Raw genomic sequence first — 17,926 nt, forward strand, 5'->3', positions numbered from 1 at the left:
AGCTGTGGATCACCAGTATACAGAGTAATACATAAAAAAATACAGAAATATGACGTCACGTACATGTACAAAATAACAGATTTTGAAACGGTCTGGCCATAAAATTCAGACACATAAAAATAACATAGTTCAAATTTTAAATAGTGAGCTTTGACATCACCACGAACAGCATAGCACGTCTGTTGAAAAATAGTAATATATTTAAAAAAAAAATATTGAAATTTGATAAAAATAAAGATCTCAATTATAATATCTATTTCATAAGACAGATAATAAACGAAGTTTTGTATTTGTTATTATTTCCTTGTACATTTGTATTTAATTTAAAAAAAAAACAGTTACCCTATAATTTTTTCGAATCTGGAACAAGAAATGCCTCGCGGTCTGCGACGAGCCTGCGTTTAATTTTCAACATTTTTGCCCTAAATAGCGCGATAGTCGTGCAAATAAAAAACAAAGCATATCACTTACGAGTACATACGTCAAAAATGTTTTTGAGCTTTGAATTCAGAGAATTAATAAATTTTGTGATGAATATTTTTTTGAACCCAAATTTAAATTTCATTTCAGACTAACGATACTACGTATATAGTGTGTTTTATGTGAAGTTATTCCGATATCCTATATTTTTTATATTCAAGTTATACAAGACAGAAAGAAGAAGATCCCAGAGAATGCATAATATGATACGGACAGACGAATTCTTTTAATTTTCATATATACCTACTGGGGTTAATGGTCTAAAATGTGTTTTCTAAATGCCACATAAAAGACCTTCCGAACTGCTAAACCTAACTAACTACAAAAACACCATTATTTGAAATCCATAAAAGTAAAGAATAATGATGAACTTAACTTAACCAAAAAAAATTACATCTCACTTATTTACAAATATAAAGTTTTAAAACATTAAAGCTGATTTATCGTAGAAGTAGAACTCTTTTAATTAAGTGCAGGATCATTACTAACTGCCATGATGTTAAATCACTCTTGTCCATTCTAGAACAATATGAAGCTGCCGGTAAATATTTCGGGCTTAAGTGATTATAGATGATTCTCATTTAGTGTTGTATAACAGAAATATAGTTTATATTAAATCATTTTCAGTAACAGTCTGTAAATTTGCCACTGGTGAAATAAATAAAAAGGCCGCCTCTCCCTTTGAGGAAAAGATTAGGAGCATTTACCACCACCCTGCTCCAATTCAGGTTGGAGGATTCACATGATCTCGAGCACGAGATGAATTATAAACACGAGTTAAGCACATGAAAATTCAGTCGTGCTTGTCTGGGCTTGAACCCGCAATCATTGGTTGAGATGCACGCGTTCTTACCACTGGAACATCTCGGCCTATTAAATCACATTCGATTATCAAATGTAAATTAAAAACATATTGAATTTAGTATATCATAGCTTATGAAATTGATAACTTCTAAAATATGAGTAAGTTGCAAAGTTGTTTCCATGCTGAAAGTGACTTGGTTGGTTGTTATTCTTTAGCTAAACACCTATACATATTATTGTTGTGTTCCGCTAAGTAACACAAAGTAAAGTAAGTAAAGGATAAACGAGTCGATGTTATTAGAGGCAAGGGACAAATCTTCTTAGTTCCTAAGTTTGATGGTCATGTAAGAAATTATTATGGTGTTAAATGGTCACAACTAACCATCAAGAGGATTTACCGGTCTGCCTTTCATTGTAAATAAAAATACTAGTGCCTTCTAAAATTTTCACAAACAAGAAGTAACATAAAGAAAGATTATATTACATTATTCTTGGGAATAGTCGACCCGCGAACTATTTCCCACTTCCACGACATTATGGCTCATAAATTGCACAGCGAACTGTCGCAAATGTGCGTAATATCTTAATTTTCCAAAAAATACGGATCCTCGAACGTTTTGTTTTGTTAAAAAATGGACCATTTCTTTTATGTGCTTTCATAAGTTTCGAAGGTCGTAACGTTTCTTATAAAATATAACCATATTAATATTTAAGGTCCATAAATATGTTTCGAAGGAAAAATATTTCGAGGTTTGTGTTGTTTTTTATTGCTGATATTACTTATACTTTTCTTCGTTACATTTACGAATGAACCGTGTGCATAGAACAGATATTTAATCAGAAAAATATATTGTCATTCATATTATACTAATATACAAACATTACTGTTTGTTTTTTTTTTTTTGAATGTGAAAGTAATCATCATCATAATCATAACATAGCAAAAAACTAAGTCGCTTACCGATATCTGATCCCATGTACTCGTATGCTTAGTTCTTTAAAATTACGCAACTGATTTTAATGCGGTTTTCTTAATAGTTAAAATTGATTCGAGCCGAAGGTTTTTGTACATAATACATGGATAATATAGTAGAGAAACTTATAATATTATTTTCTAAAGTGATGGGGTAAAAAATAATTGTAGTACATTTAGTATTAATTTTGATGCTGGTGAATAATATGGTAACAATAAAAATCAGATCCTACGCGACAAATTAAAAAAAACCTTGATCTACTTCAATTATTAGAAAATATATAAAATATACACAAAATCTGTGTCAGAACATTAAGAACACTAAGAACTACAGAAAAACACCTGTAATGTTTAACAGAGGTTATCGTTGGGCATCTTGTTACGTTTAGTTTAACACAAGATTTTATGTAGGCATTCCATTTGTAGTTAGTCCGTTATTTATGAGGTTGATTCACTTCCTCTTACCTACAAACGTTTAATGTTAGCTGCAAAAGATAAGGTTTTGGGATAAGTCGTGACTATACATACAGGCTCGTAGGTAACAGGGACAGATAAGGGAATTGAGAAATGTCAGTCACCTTACTATTGATGTTGGTTTTGGCCTCGTCTCACATCGAGGAATATTAAAAGACGGAGCTGGCGTGAAGATGGAAAGAAACCAACGAAGATAAACAACAACAACAACAACAACAGTCTGTAAATTCTCACTGCTGAGTTAAAGGCCTCCTCTCCCTTTTGAGGAGAAGGTTTGGAACATATTCCACCACGCTGTTCCAATGCGGGTTGGTGGAATACACATGTGGCAGAATTTCTATGAAATTTGTCACATGCAGGTTTCCTCACGATCTTTTCCTTCACCGCTGAGTACGAGATGAATTATAAAGACAAATTAAGCACATGAATCAGCGTTGCTTGCCTGGGTTTGAACCCGCAATCATCGGTTAAGTTCTAAACACTGGGCCATCTCGACTCATAACGAAGATATACGTTCGTCTCTAATTCCAAATTATATTTTTGTGCTGCTTGCAGAAATGCTTGTTATTAACATTATTGTTAAAAGACTGGACAATTTTTCGCAAAGAAAATCTTAATTGCGATTCAACGGTGTAATGCGGCTAGCATTCTTGCCTGCATTCCATCCGGTCGTGATTTCTACGAGTGCAGTAGCAATTTTTAAATTTACTTTTGTACATAGTTACTACAAACAATGTAAATAAATATTTTTAAATCTTATTGCGACTAACACAGTCATTTGCAAGAAACTTAGGACTTTGTGTAACTCCCAGTTTAAATTTTAAATTAAATACATAGTAGGTACATGTAACCTGTTTTTATTTTTATGAGTATATCTGATATAAAGATATCATACTGCTAGCTCATCTGCGCAAAAGTTGCTACAAAAGTTGTGATATTTCTATTTTACGATGTCTCGATGGGAATGCGAAAACATGTAAACTGAATGGCAAAATCCTATAAATGTTTACGACATTCAGTAGTATATTTTACTTAATATGAGACTACTTTATTGAAATCAACATAAAATATCAATTTGAAGAAGTCGAGACGACATTAAATTTTCAAAAAGCAAACTTGACGTATCATCTGATCACAAGACCTTGGGATATACAGTCTTAATTAGACACTAGAGCTAAACCGAAAAGGCAGTCACATAAAACTTACTTTTAAAAAGACTGGTATAAATAAAATAACAGTTAATACCTGCACGTCCTACTGCTGGGTTTCGTAAGTGCCTCAAACCAAATTACGGCTTATTCCATGTTCTGAAGCTGTTTTAAGGAGTTTTGGATACAAATGAGAAAGATTTTATTTGACACGTGCCGGTTTTCTCACAGTGTTTGTCTTGAGCGTTGACACGTTATAAATTATAAACTCAAATTAAGTCAGGCCTTGAGTCCGCAATCAATTTATGTACGCATACGAAAGTGTATTTATCATTATTTACGAGCAATATTACATAAATGAAACAGGAGATTGGAAAAGTTTCTATCACCATTATTCCAAGAAAGTAAAGTATATCAAAGTTTCCTATAAGTTCTAGTTCACATAAATTATTACAAGCTAAATGACCTTTAATCTTTTTTTTAAGTACGATAAGAAAAATCCTTTCTTTTTCTGAACTAATTTCGAATGCTGTAAAAGTTTTGTTTCAAAGGTTCTTACGAGTACCTAGAGGACAAAAGTTTTATTGAAATAATCAATTATACATGTAATATACTTTCAGTGTAAGAATAATGCTACAAACTTGTTAATTAAATCCTCCCTGTGTAAATAAGGCGTGATTTATTTGCACTGAGCACGAAACTCAAAAATTACTAACAATTCAAATTCAAACGCGTTTATTCAACATAGAAGTTTTACTTACAGCATATAAGTTACTTTCTTATTGATTGGCAAAATTCTACCACCGATTCAAGTATAGAAACACATCTGAGGCCAGAAAAGAAATGACGGGAAGAAACAGAGGGGTTTGTTTTTGGCTTGTCAGATATTTGTGTCAACAATTAAGAAATGGTTTCTTTTTAAGGGGCTTGGAAGCGATCGTTTTATACCCGAGGCGATCTATTATCTTTTTATCTCAAAATCAAAATAGGCTTTTACAAATACTTTTGAATCGAATATTAAAATTGAATAAAACAATCTTTAGATCACTAACGTTATTTAAGAGTTTTTTTTAAAATCATAGGCCGCAATGATGTATTTTTTTTTAAACATATTATGTGGCAATTTGCTGATTATTTGCAAATGTCTTAGGCGGCGAAAGTGAGCCCTCTTTTTCGTCACCCAGACTTCATCATCATCATCAACAGCCTATTTTTGTCCACTGTTGGACATAGGCCTCTCCCAGTGCACGCCACTGTGGTCTTTCTCCGGCTACTCGCATCCAGCTCCTGCCTGCCGCCTTGCGTATATCGTCACTCCACCGTGCCTGAGGACGTCCTACACTACGTTTGCCGAGACGCGACTTACTTACGTTTTTACGTTTTTACGTTTTTACGTTTTTTACGACTTACGTTTGTCACCCAGACTTACTTGGAAGGAAATCAAACACATACGGAAAGTACTTTCACGAAGGATGGAAGAGTGGCTTTACGTGCTGTCCGAGGCACGGAATATGAACACTGGCTACTTCCACAAACTTTTTATCAATCCGACCCGGCGTTTGAACCTTCAGTAGTTTTATAATCTATCCATCATACAATAAAATCATACCATCAAGGCAGTTATAAAAGAATTTACTGAAAATATGAAACAAATATTTCAGCTGTTAGTCTGAATATTGAATTTCCAAATCTTCAGCTTACCGTTATCCGATATGAAAAGGGACCAAATTATAATATTTTGTGATTCAAATATTTATTAATGAAACAACACGATATATTTTGTATACTTCTCAAATTATTCTGACTTTATCAGGCCATTAATTATTCTTAGACCCTATTAACAGTTTAACATGTATAAAAGTAAAAAAAAAGTAAGTTAGTCAATAACCTATAAAAGGCTTCCTTTGCTTTTAGGGGACGCTTTGGTCCTAATTCCACTACGTTGCTCTTGCATGAGTTGGTGAATATACGATATGGAAGATTTTCTTCCCATCCAAAAATAATTTCTCGCGATTTTATATGAAAATTTAGTGGTTTTCAACTCTCTGCCTTTGAACTCTCATGCTTTGGTTAAAGCTCTTGTGAAGTGTGTGTGGCATTAAAACAATAGAAAACCATTATTAAAAGTAGCAAATTAATGTAATCTCAATAAATCTATGAAAACTGTTTCGTAGAAAGCCGTCAGTCTTTCAGGCGCCCCGTTGTATCGATTTTGATCATTGCCAACCGCTTGTCTTTGAAATTGTGCATAAAAATTTTGCAGAAGTTTCAATGATTCTATTTCAAATGATAAATTCCTTTCAATTTGTATACAATTTAAGCGAATAACAGAATCATAAACAATATCAGTTTTATTGTGTTGTTTATAAGAACTAAATTTTATGTGGGAAATATTTCATCATTTCCAACTTTCTATATTACACTTATTCTTAATACCAAAATGAAGACAATTACATACAATTTTTATTCTTATATTTATATTATATTATTTATTGACCTCCGTGGTCGAGTGGTGTGTACATCGGTTTTCATGGATACGCCACTCCGAGGTCCCGGGTTCGATTCCCAGCCGAGTCAATGTAGATTATAATTAGTTTTTCTATGTTGTCTTAGGTCTGGTTCTTTGAGGTACCTTCGTTACTTCTGATTTTCCATAACACAAGTGCTTTAGCTACTTACATTGGGATTAGAGTAATGTATGTGATGTTGTCTCATATTTATTTATTTATTATATAAAACATATAACATAGACACGCTTACCGTGCCTATATCGTTTTTAATAAAATTTTAAACGATCAATTTAACATGTCGCGCTATAAACTGAAAGTTTAACGGTATATAAATTGACATAAATGGTGGAAATTTTATTAATAGTGTAAAAATATAACCTCCACTTCAATTATATTATAATTCATGTGAAAAGGATTACAAAAAATGTGGTTACTAGATTATAAAATGAGCCGAGATATCCCAGTGGTTAGAACACGTGCAGCTTAACCGATGATTTCGGGTTCAAACCCTGCATGCACCACTTTATATGTATCTGTGCTTAATTTGTGTTTATAATTCATCTCGTGCTCGGCGGTGAAGGAAAACAACGTGAGGAAACCTGCATGTGTCTAATTTCATTGAAATTCTGCCACTTGTGCATTCCACCAACCCGCATTGGACAGCGTGATGGAATATGTTCCAAGCCGTTTCCTTAATGGGAGAGGAGGCCATTAGCCCAGCCATGGGATCTTTACAAGCTGTTAATTAGTTTATGAAATAAACATATACACCTATAGTTATATCGTTTATTCATTGAAGTTTTCGAATGTAATATCTGCCACCAAAGAAGTACGTGCATACAAAAAAATTTATAGTACTAATGTTTAAAGTAGTAATAGTAGTTTATTGTAGTGTATTAAAGTAATTCGTAAATCCTTAAATGCTGCAAATGTAGCGTAGATTTTTAAATAAAAAAAAATTAACAACAGCATGTTTTTTTTAATGTACCACTAAATTTGTTTTAGGTACAAATAGGTTTTATTACATTTACATACTACACAAGCGGATTTTAAATCCATTAAGTTAACTTTGTGAGCCATAACCCAGTTTACTGTGAAAACTATTTATATGAAACAAGTATGAATGTCAAATTGTAAGGAATTAATGTATGTGTATGAATATTCATGCAGTTATACAAATCCAAATATAATTATGTTAATTTTTTAAATCCTACTCCTACTAATATTATAAGTGCGAAAGTTTGTGAGGATGGATGTATGTTTGTTACTCTTTCGCGAAAAATCTACTAAACGAATTTGGGTGATTTTTTTCAGTAATATAGGCTATACATCAAAATAAAACACAGGCTACAATTTTTAATAATTTTATGTTAATAATTTGGTCATTATACGTATAACCTTACATATCAAGTACACATGCGAAACCGGGGCGGGTCGCTAGTGTTTACATATTTACTATTTACAACGCTTTAAAATTCTATAATGTCATAAGGCTGTTTGGTTTTCTGTCTTTGTATTGATTATAAAGAAAAATGTTTTTTCTATTTATGTTATTATTTTTTTACCACGTAAAAAAATAATAAAATAAATAGAAAAAAAGAGAAGTGTCGAGGGGCCATCGCTTGGAACGCAGTCCCTTTCGCTATATACATATTATATAATAAAAAAAATATATAAATTAGCAACGATTGAAAACATTCAATGACAAAAAATATATAGTTAATAAAAATACTTTGTGAATTCAAACAATAACAAAAATACGTGAAATAATGTTACATAAAACTGTATATAATAGCAAGAAAAGGGGTGAGGTCGCATGAAGAAGGAACTACTTTTTTTCGGGTACATTTTATGGCAATCACAATCCAATATTATCATCATATAGGTATTCTTTGATTACTTTAAATAGTATATTCATATTTGATAATTATACATGATTATTATATTGTTTTTCCAAAGCAACAACATAATATCCCAACGAATATGGCTCCCGTAGGGTGGCCGGAAGTGACGCAAGGACAACTAAGTGACCTTGTACGCAACGACATCCATATTCCTCGGATAATTTCGCAAAGAATATTCAATGCTTACAAGATCTACGTAGAAACCACAGACTAAATCAACTATCAGTAGTGGTATACCAGATATTTGTCTATGCGCTAACTCTAAATATACCGCCTTTGACCTTTCACTCGCCTACACAGTTGCCTTTAGATAGAGAATTTTAAATATCATTTCAAGGTCATACTGATAATAAAGGTACGGTATTATCAGAGTAATAAATTTAAACTTAGAAGACTTTCTTCTCAGTATTGCTAGTATTTTTCTTCGCCCTTATAATATACATATTTCACGCTTATATAATTTTATACGCGTGTTCGTTGAAATATATTCAGGCAAAAATAGATTATGACGTACCAATGAGTTATGACGTACATTTTATTAAAAGTAATACTAACTTTGTGTACGCGCCTTTCAGTTGCTCGTAATTATTGAAAATTTCAAAAACGAAATTATTTGTTGATTGCAGTAATAACTGTTAATGAAATTTTCGGAAAAATATGGACGAATTTACAAGTTTAATTTTTTTTTTAATAATCTAAATAAAATTTAAAATAATTTGACTAACAGGAAAAGCACTGAATTATTTTGCCTTTGCCTATTCATAATACTAAGTGAAACAAAAAAATAATTAAAATACGAGTAAAGAGTTTGTCTATGTGATTCAACTGTTTATTATTATGTTACAATATATTTTATTTAATCGAGATAAATGTTTTATTTTAATCGAGTAACGATAAAAGCTTTCAGATGACTTTAATGCGCTCTTAAACAACCGTTAATGGAACTGATGAGGTTTACAATCGTATTATCTTTTTATTGACGAAATGTCCGCCTTATGTGGAGCTGATATAATTGACTCATGAAATAACTACTTAAAAGTTCTTTATATACGATACGATTACGATTTAATAATAATCATAACTATTGAATACTAGTAAACCAATGTACTTGGTGGTAGAGCTTTGTACGAGTCTATCTGGATACTTAGTAATTGGCAATATTTTTGTTTTCTCATTTTAAGATGAGTGAGACAGTGTAACTACAGACACAAGTCACATAACATCTTAGCTCCTAAGGTTGTCTTGATAATGATGTTGTATTGAATTAATGAATGAATGAAGGAATTATACTTTATTGCACACCACAAACAAAAAACAGAAAAAAAAACAAGAAGAAAGTAACACAAAATTAATAAAATACAAAAAAAGAATATAAAAAAAATAAATACATTAAAAGTGTTGTACAACGGGCGGACTTATGGCTTATTAGCCATCTCTTCCAGACAATCAAAGGGAGATTTCAAAATCATTATTTATAACATTTATTGTATGATTATTGCATTTATATACGGCCGTATACAGTAGTAGTGACCCCTTACTCGCATCCTCGGTTTATTGATATTAAATTTATAAAGAAGCGTAGTGCATGTAAAAGATTTAAAATAAAATTAGATATCAAACGAATAAACAGTTTTTTCTTAGAAATGAATACCGACCGTGTCCTTTATAAAATGAGTAGGTTTTCACTTCGATTCTTGCTTTTGAATAGAAAACGCCTGGCCTTTCGCCAGCTGAGGGATATTTACTGGTTATAACTTAGTGTAGGGGAAAACCCTTCTTTTCTAGTTATAAGAGGTTTTCAGATTTATACTCCACTTCCTGAAATTTATCACACAGCTATAACATTGAAACATATTTTATTGTCAAACAAAAATATGCGAAAGATCGAAGTGAATTCCGTTTAACGATGTCGCCGATAACACGATTCATTTATCCTCCCCGTAATATAAATCTAAGCGGAGCAATATCCGTCGTGCATAAACAAAATAAAGTAAATTTCTAAATTGCTTATCAGAGAGTGTGTGGTACAACCGAGGTCGTTCACCCGTTGTCCTAATTTTAATTTAATTACAATAATTTGATTTCTTATTTCAACTTTTAAATTTCAAGACTAAAAACTACGATAAATACTGAAATAAAACATTGTAAGAACATTTAACTTATTATTAATTCGACATATAAATCTTGCTCCGATAGCATCGCAATTCCGATTAGGAGAAATCCTTTGTTGAGCGTAAAGTAGAAAGGTGCTGGTACCTCCGGTAATGAAACTGTTCAAAGAGTTTAACACGGATCATGTATCTAACTATTATATCGAATGAAAAAAAAATGCCTTTGTCGTAACTCCTGTTAAAGGTTATGTGTATTTTCTTTGAATATAGACTAAATGTAAATGCTACATAATTATCAATTAAATTGAACTTAATTAACAAAATATTTGATATAATTAGTAGTAGGTAATTATAGCCTTATAATTGTCTTACAATTCAATGGTAACCTCTTACGTCGTTTCGATTTATATTTAATTAAAATGAGCTCTATATTGAATTGTTTATTGTAGAATTTGTTTGTATATTGTATACGCTTTATGAGACTAATTATTTTAATAATAAAGAGGTTGTTGTACAATATTTCAATGTTATAAAAGTAATATGAACCCTATGAAATATCAACGTAAATTCATAAATGATTAAAGAGTCAATAGTGGAATGGTTAACGTCTAGCGATGTAAAAAGTCGCAGGTTCGATCCTGACCCTTGAAATATTATCGTCTCCACTCCTAAAACAAGCTTCAAGTTTAATTAAAGGGGTAAATGGGAATATTAATAATTCCTTTAATTGTAGTGTTGCTAATTTTCTTTATAACATATATATACAATACTTTTCCTTCGCTAATTAATGATCAGTTTGTGTTTACATTTTTTCTCGAAATATTATCGTTGAATTGAAAAACAAAATCGCATCTTCTTATTACACATTAATAATATGTCTTCACGCAATTTTAAACAACAACTGTACTAAGGTTCAACGAAATTAAATAAACAAATAGCTAAAATTATGAACTAAAATAATTATGAATATTTATTTTTTATAGAAGTTATCGCGGGGCCAAGTAGCCATTCAATTAAAAGTCTAGCTATTTTACTAAACGGCACCGTTTAACTAGCTTTCTGAATGACATTCGCCGATATTTTTCTGTAAAATACGAAAAATAGTTAAGATTTTAAATTAAAGTTTAATTACGCTACATGGCTACAATATACCAATTTGCAAAATCGTTTGAACCGCTTAGATATAATATTGCTTATGTTCTAATGCATACTAACGATCAAGATTGTTGAATTATTTCATCTTAAATGGATATAATAACATTCATATTATATTAAGCCCATAGATAACAATAATATAATATAAGCTATATTCTAGTATCTATAACAATGACCCTTGTTCTCGAAGAAAAGATTGTACCAAGCAGAAGTAAGCGTTTCAATGATCAGCGAAAACATGATATGATAAAATATAGTCCAGAACGTACATCGATTCGCTGGAATAAGTGGTGGAGCAACCTTCATTTGGATTTATTGCTCACAAGTCGCGAATTTGGCAAAAATAATTTGGCTTTCTGCCAACATAGAGCCTCTCGGCTTATATCGACCCGCGTGTAAATCTTTCTATGACGTCAGTGAGTGATACTACAAGAAATAGCGTTTACGCGCATTCGAGATAAGATTAGTGTTGACAAAAGTGGTCCCATTGCTATTGTCCCGTGGGGCTAGTCTGCGAAAGAGTTGTTGAGACGTATGAGTGTAGTTTCTCCAACTAAGCTATTTGTTCAAGAAACATTTTATACGTTTATGTAAAACTAGATTTTCGTTTTATGCGCTGTAATAGAAATTGCGATGTGCTTTTTTTTACTTTGTTCTTTATAGGTATTAAATCAACAAGAAGCTTTCAGTTTATTATGGAGTTGAGCCTATTGAATATAATATATCCTATTCTATTATAATATAGAATAGGATATTGCTTTAATAGCCAATATTTAGTGTTGTTCTGTTATTAACAACCTTAATATCTTGAGGATTTATATTACAATACGATTATTTTTTATTAAATTTATACATCCTTAAATATACCTATACAATTCCTAATATATACATATGATAAAAATTGTACCTTATTAACATATTGAATTATACTCATAAAAATATGATGATGCTGGCCGATTTCGGTTACGGCGACTGTCTTCAACTCCGGTTTTGACGTTGATGTGCTCGCATGTGGCTTACGTAGCCAATTTTAATAAAAATATACTGATAATCTTATCAATAACTTGTTATAGATAAATAAATAATTGTACGTGTCCGTTCATATAAGCCCTTGTGGTTCTTCAATTCATCTTAAACTCATATCGGAGGCGGTTGATTGTACGCCAATATTGTATGCCAAGATTTTTCTTTGGGACGTCTCCAAAAAGCTTTTATGGAATGAATGAATTAAAAAGGTCCCTTTATATGGACCTTAAATCGTCAATGCAAACATGTCTCCTTAGTAGTCATGTTTATTTAATAAAATCAAATGAAATGAAATCAACGTTAATATGAAATCAAAATGGAATAAAGTATAGGGTTTCATTCACTCAATCTAGAAATAGCAGAATCTTCTTAGTATCGGGTATTTCTGAAGAAATATATTCCATTAATATTTTCTTTTATCTGACGATAATAGGAATTTTGGTTTCGTTATGATTTGAATGAAGCCAATATGATCTGCTTACATATCCTAAACCAATATATATTGCGTGTAACTTAGAAATACTAAATAAAGTAAGATCCATGAAATGTTTCACTGCTAGGAAAATAGACATAATTTCCTAGCTACTTGCTACTTCGTTAAATATCCTACCCTCTCTTCACATATTCTACCACCAAAGAGTACCTAGTAGCATTATGTTCCAATTTGAAAGATGAGTAAGCCAGTGTAACTACAGCCACAGGGTTTCGACGTTGATGTGCTCGAAAATGTACAACATCTTAGTTTCCAATATTGGTAGCATTGTCGATATAAAAAATTGTTAATATTTCTTAATGCGCCCTTGTATAGGGATTGGTGATCGCTTACTATTAGATGATCTATTCGTTCATTGGCTCAGCCTGACTGCTACCATAGGAGAGCTTAAATCTTATTCCCTGTAATCCGACACATTTATTCCAAGCATTGCTATCCATCGCTCACTTGGTGGTAGGGCTTTATGCAAGCCCGTCTGAGTAGGTACCACCTATTCATCAGTTATTCTACCGCCGAATAACAGTACTCAGTATTGTTGTGTTCCGGTTTGAAGGGTGAGTGAGCCAATGTAACTACAGGCACAAAGGGCATAACATCTAAGTTCCCAAGGTTGCTGGCGCATTGACGATGTAAGGAATAGTTAATATTTCTTACAGCGTCATTGTCTATGGGTGATTGTGACCACATACCATCAGGTAGCCCATATGCTTGTCCGCCAATCTGTACCATAAAAAAAATCGCTACGCAAGAAATTAATTACATACATTAAACAAATAAAACCCAATCGTAAGCACCAGCGGTTATGTATCCGGTATTGTATTTAACGGAACCCGTGTACATCTTTACAGGTATATACGGGTCCCGATTGTAATTGTATTTTCCCTTGTAAAGCCCTAACCACTCAGCAATGAATAAGACTATTCAATCGCCGATCAGTTAGATGATTAATTTGTTAATTAAACAAACCTCGCAACGGTATTGTCAATATAAATAAAATGTCAATATTGCATCTCTGATTTACATATATAATGTAGTTGTACATATATACACAATACGTCCTTATTTAATATGGTTTAGATTTAATCTCATATAGCAATATAATTAGAACTATGTCATATTAAACTAATGTTATACAATTGTAGAAAAAAACGCAACGCATTATGAGAAAGAAAGGTTCTAAGTCCGTTACAATATGTTTAGTATGTTTGGCAGTAATTAAATGAATAAAATAAAACATAGAAATTGTAACAAATTACTGATTATTTTAGAATTACTTATATATAGATTAAAAAAGTAAAAATATATACCAATACAATTGATTTCATCACACATCCTATATGTTACATAACAAGTACTATATCAAAAGTGAAGACGGTCAAAGTCTTACAGTTATTTTGACCCAACTTCCATTCGCCAACTGTCTGGTGTGTTACGGGCGATAAGAAACTTCGTTCGAAAAAATTAGGCAGTTGTTTAATAAAATTGACGTTAAGTATTTTTTTATACTATTGAAATCTCTGATTGACATGAACTAAAAAAACTAAAAGATTTCTGAACCTTTGAACTCTGAACAATTCTGGAGGACAAATGTATCTTGTTGTAGCCTGTGCTATTGGCGAGCTAAGTTCTATCAATAGAAGTATCTAATAAAGGGTGGCATAAAATTCTAAATATGCAAATTAAATAATGTTTATGTTCGAATATAGACAAAACTCAGCAAATACTAATTTATATCATTTTATAAACTCGATATTACGATAGTTCGTTGGTAATCCATGTATTCAGCTCGTTCATATTTAAGTGTTAGCTATCAATTTCAAATCAACTAAATATACATTTCAGCACACGCTGGATTCGTGGCAGATAATTGAGTCGAACCAGCAACAGTTACTCAGCTTAACTACTCAAATGCTACTGTAAAATTAATGTAAAATACAGTCTGATTCACAAAAATACGTTAACAAAATTCAAAAATCGAAACTTATTTCGAATACATTCTTATTCAAAAAAGTCTAAGTTCTTTATTCAAAATATTGTCGTTCTAAAGTTCGAATATATACGGATAGTCGAAATTTAAATTTCCTAATTTGAACACTATCATTTGTTCTCTTACTTTATTTCCTACTATCTCTTATTCGTACCCTTTTAATTTATTTAATAGAAAATGGTATCCGTAAGTAAAACGCGTCGTTTCTTAAACTAGAACGTTTATTTAACCTTGGATATTAATATGAGTCATAGCTTTTTCTTTTATGATTTCATTAAAAATCTTTAGAATATCTTAGGGTTTTATTTAAATATAACTTATATTAATATGCTTTAGTATGACAGATTCTATTTACTGACGATGCTCGATAGACATAGAAAATCTCGAAACATTAGACGTAGGCATTCGAGTTTTCTTTGTTGATTTATTGCTATCGAAAAAAATAGTTACGAGTAGGTATGCGTTTTCACAGCGCGACTTCAGAGATATTTATGCGTATTCGAGGTCGTAATGTTAGTGTAATTTCAAGCTTGTATGTAAATTATGGCTTTTCATCACGAGACCATTTTAGTATCAGCTATTTTGCCAGCACAGTTACCATTTTACTATTTAAATTTAATACCAACATTTATTCCCAAAGTTTGTTTTTTTTTATGGACGATATATACGGAACTCTTTGTTACAAGAGCTTTATTCCTCTAGTCGATAGAAAGCGAGAAAGAAATGATACTTAGTTTCATTCCTTCGATTTTATATTCCCAAAAAATTAAAGATTAAATTCTCTCTTGTTGCCCCCATTCGTGACAGAAGGACCAGTTCATTATTCGAAAATCGGAATTGCGATTCGACTGGAAAATGCTGAAAGCATTCTTACTGCCTTTCGATTCGATCATGATTTATACGGTAAATATTCTTCAATTTTGATTTCTAAATATTTTATTATAACTTTTATTTCATATGTAAATATACATATATACGTAAATATGCTTTATTTCATACGTGGAATATGTTCCAAACCCTCTCCTTAATGGAAGAGGAGGCCATTAGCCCAGCAGTGGGAAATTTACAGGCTGTTACTTTACTTTACTTTACGTAAATATTTAATCTTTTCCTAAAGTTCCTTATGGAATTGGAAACCAGGAAGAAGATAATATCAAATACTTATTGTTATAGTAATCCAGATATATTGCTCCGATCGTAACTGTTTTATAACCAATTATTGTAAATGATTTTTAATGCATGTTTACTTTAAATACATAATTGAATAAAAACTTCATTGAACGCAAAGTCATGATAGCGAGAAGTGACGAAAATTATTACCTAATTTTACTAGTACTACCACATTATGAAAATAACTTATTTATGAACAATGTATTTTCAATGTCGTAAGATAGATTACTTTTATCTAAAAAAAACTTACAGCTTCAGTTAATATGTTCCAAATATACTTAATACTTGTAACAAAGACAATCACGCATATACTCGAGGTACGGAACTGCTCTTGAACTCTACCTTTATTTTTTTTAATTTTATTATGTCTTTGAAAAAAAATAGTCAGCAAAAAGATCAAACTCGATGCTTCATATAATATATTAATATTTAAAAATAAATATAGTTAATAAAGAATATATCACCTTTATTCACATTGAAATATTGAAGTCAATATTTTTTCAAATATTAAAATTATTATTATTAATAATGTAAGCTACGTGGTTTACGTATGTAACCAATAACAAGTCATTCACCTTAAACCAGTATAATTTCAATCCTGTGAAAGTCCAATAAAACATAGAACAAAGGTACGTCATATATGTATGTATGACAATTATCTTTGTGTGTTTTAGACAAAACCTACTTGGTTATAGCAATATTGTTAGACCTCTAGCTACCAGATTAGAATTGAGGTACATGTAACTGCCATAAGTTTTACTAATTAATTTTTTTAAACAGCGCCTTAAATATTAAGACTGCTATATCTAAATCACCCGTGAATTATTACTTAATATTTTATTGTCTTTTTTCGAGAAGAAAATTAATATAAAATTACTTCCTAGAAAATATTTTAAATATAAATATCAGAGCAGTTATTATTATAAAATAATGTGTATTTACTTACCTCTAACGAAATCATTCCAAATATTTAATTTCCGTGTTACTAAAAAACAATAGTCACAAACCATAAAATTTAGTGATTCTTACATAATTAACATCACATAGTCCCATAAAAGTTTTTCATTCGTTTTTTATTATGTGTAATAAATTCAACCCATATTAAAAATAAATGTATTCATATACGCGGTAATTATACCGAAATGTTTTTTAAACACGCATACATTTAGCTGGTTATATGTGTTACGAGTTTTTGCGCGCGAAATATCTGGGAGGGAGTTACGGGGACACAGTAGCGATGGTCTCCTCAGCCCTACTAGCGGGTAAAGCGGCCGCCAGCCTGCCTTTGGTGCGCCGAACGATGCGCATGGCATTTATTACACACAACTTTAATATTGTAAAAGTTATTTAATTTATTTTGTTATTAATATTTTTGTTATGTCATAAAAGCATTCATTTTTTAATTGCTTAATAAAAATTTTGCTTGTTGGACGAATAAGTGTACAGAAACTACGAAGCAAATATTTATATAGGTACCATTTTATTTCGTCTGAAATCGGAATGATAATTACAAATTTATTTTCATAATATTTTTTATGATATTGTTAAATTATTTTCATAAACTTTATTTATTGGGTGCATAACATTGTCAAAATATTCTATTCAATCATTTTTTTTTTGTTTTTTATATTAATCACTATTCTAACTAGCTGCATGCTTTATTATCTAATACATTCTGCCTGTGGTATCGC

Source organism: Vanessa cardui, chromosome 21 (assembly GCF_905220365.1).
Source record: "Vanessa cardui chromosome 21, ilVanCard2.1, whole genome shotgun sequence".
Lineage (NCBI taxonomy): Eukaryota > Metazoa > Arthropoda > Insecta > Lepidoptera > Nymphalidae > Vanessa > Vanessa cardui.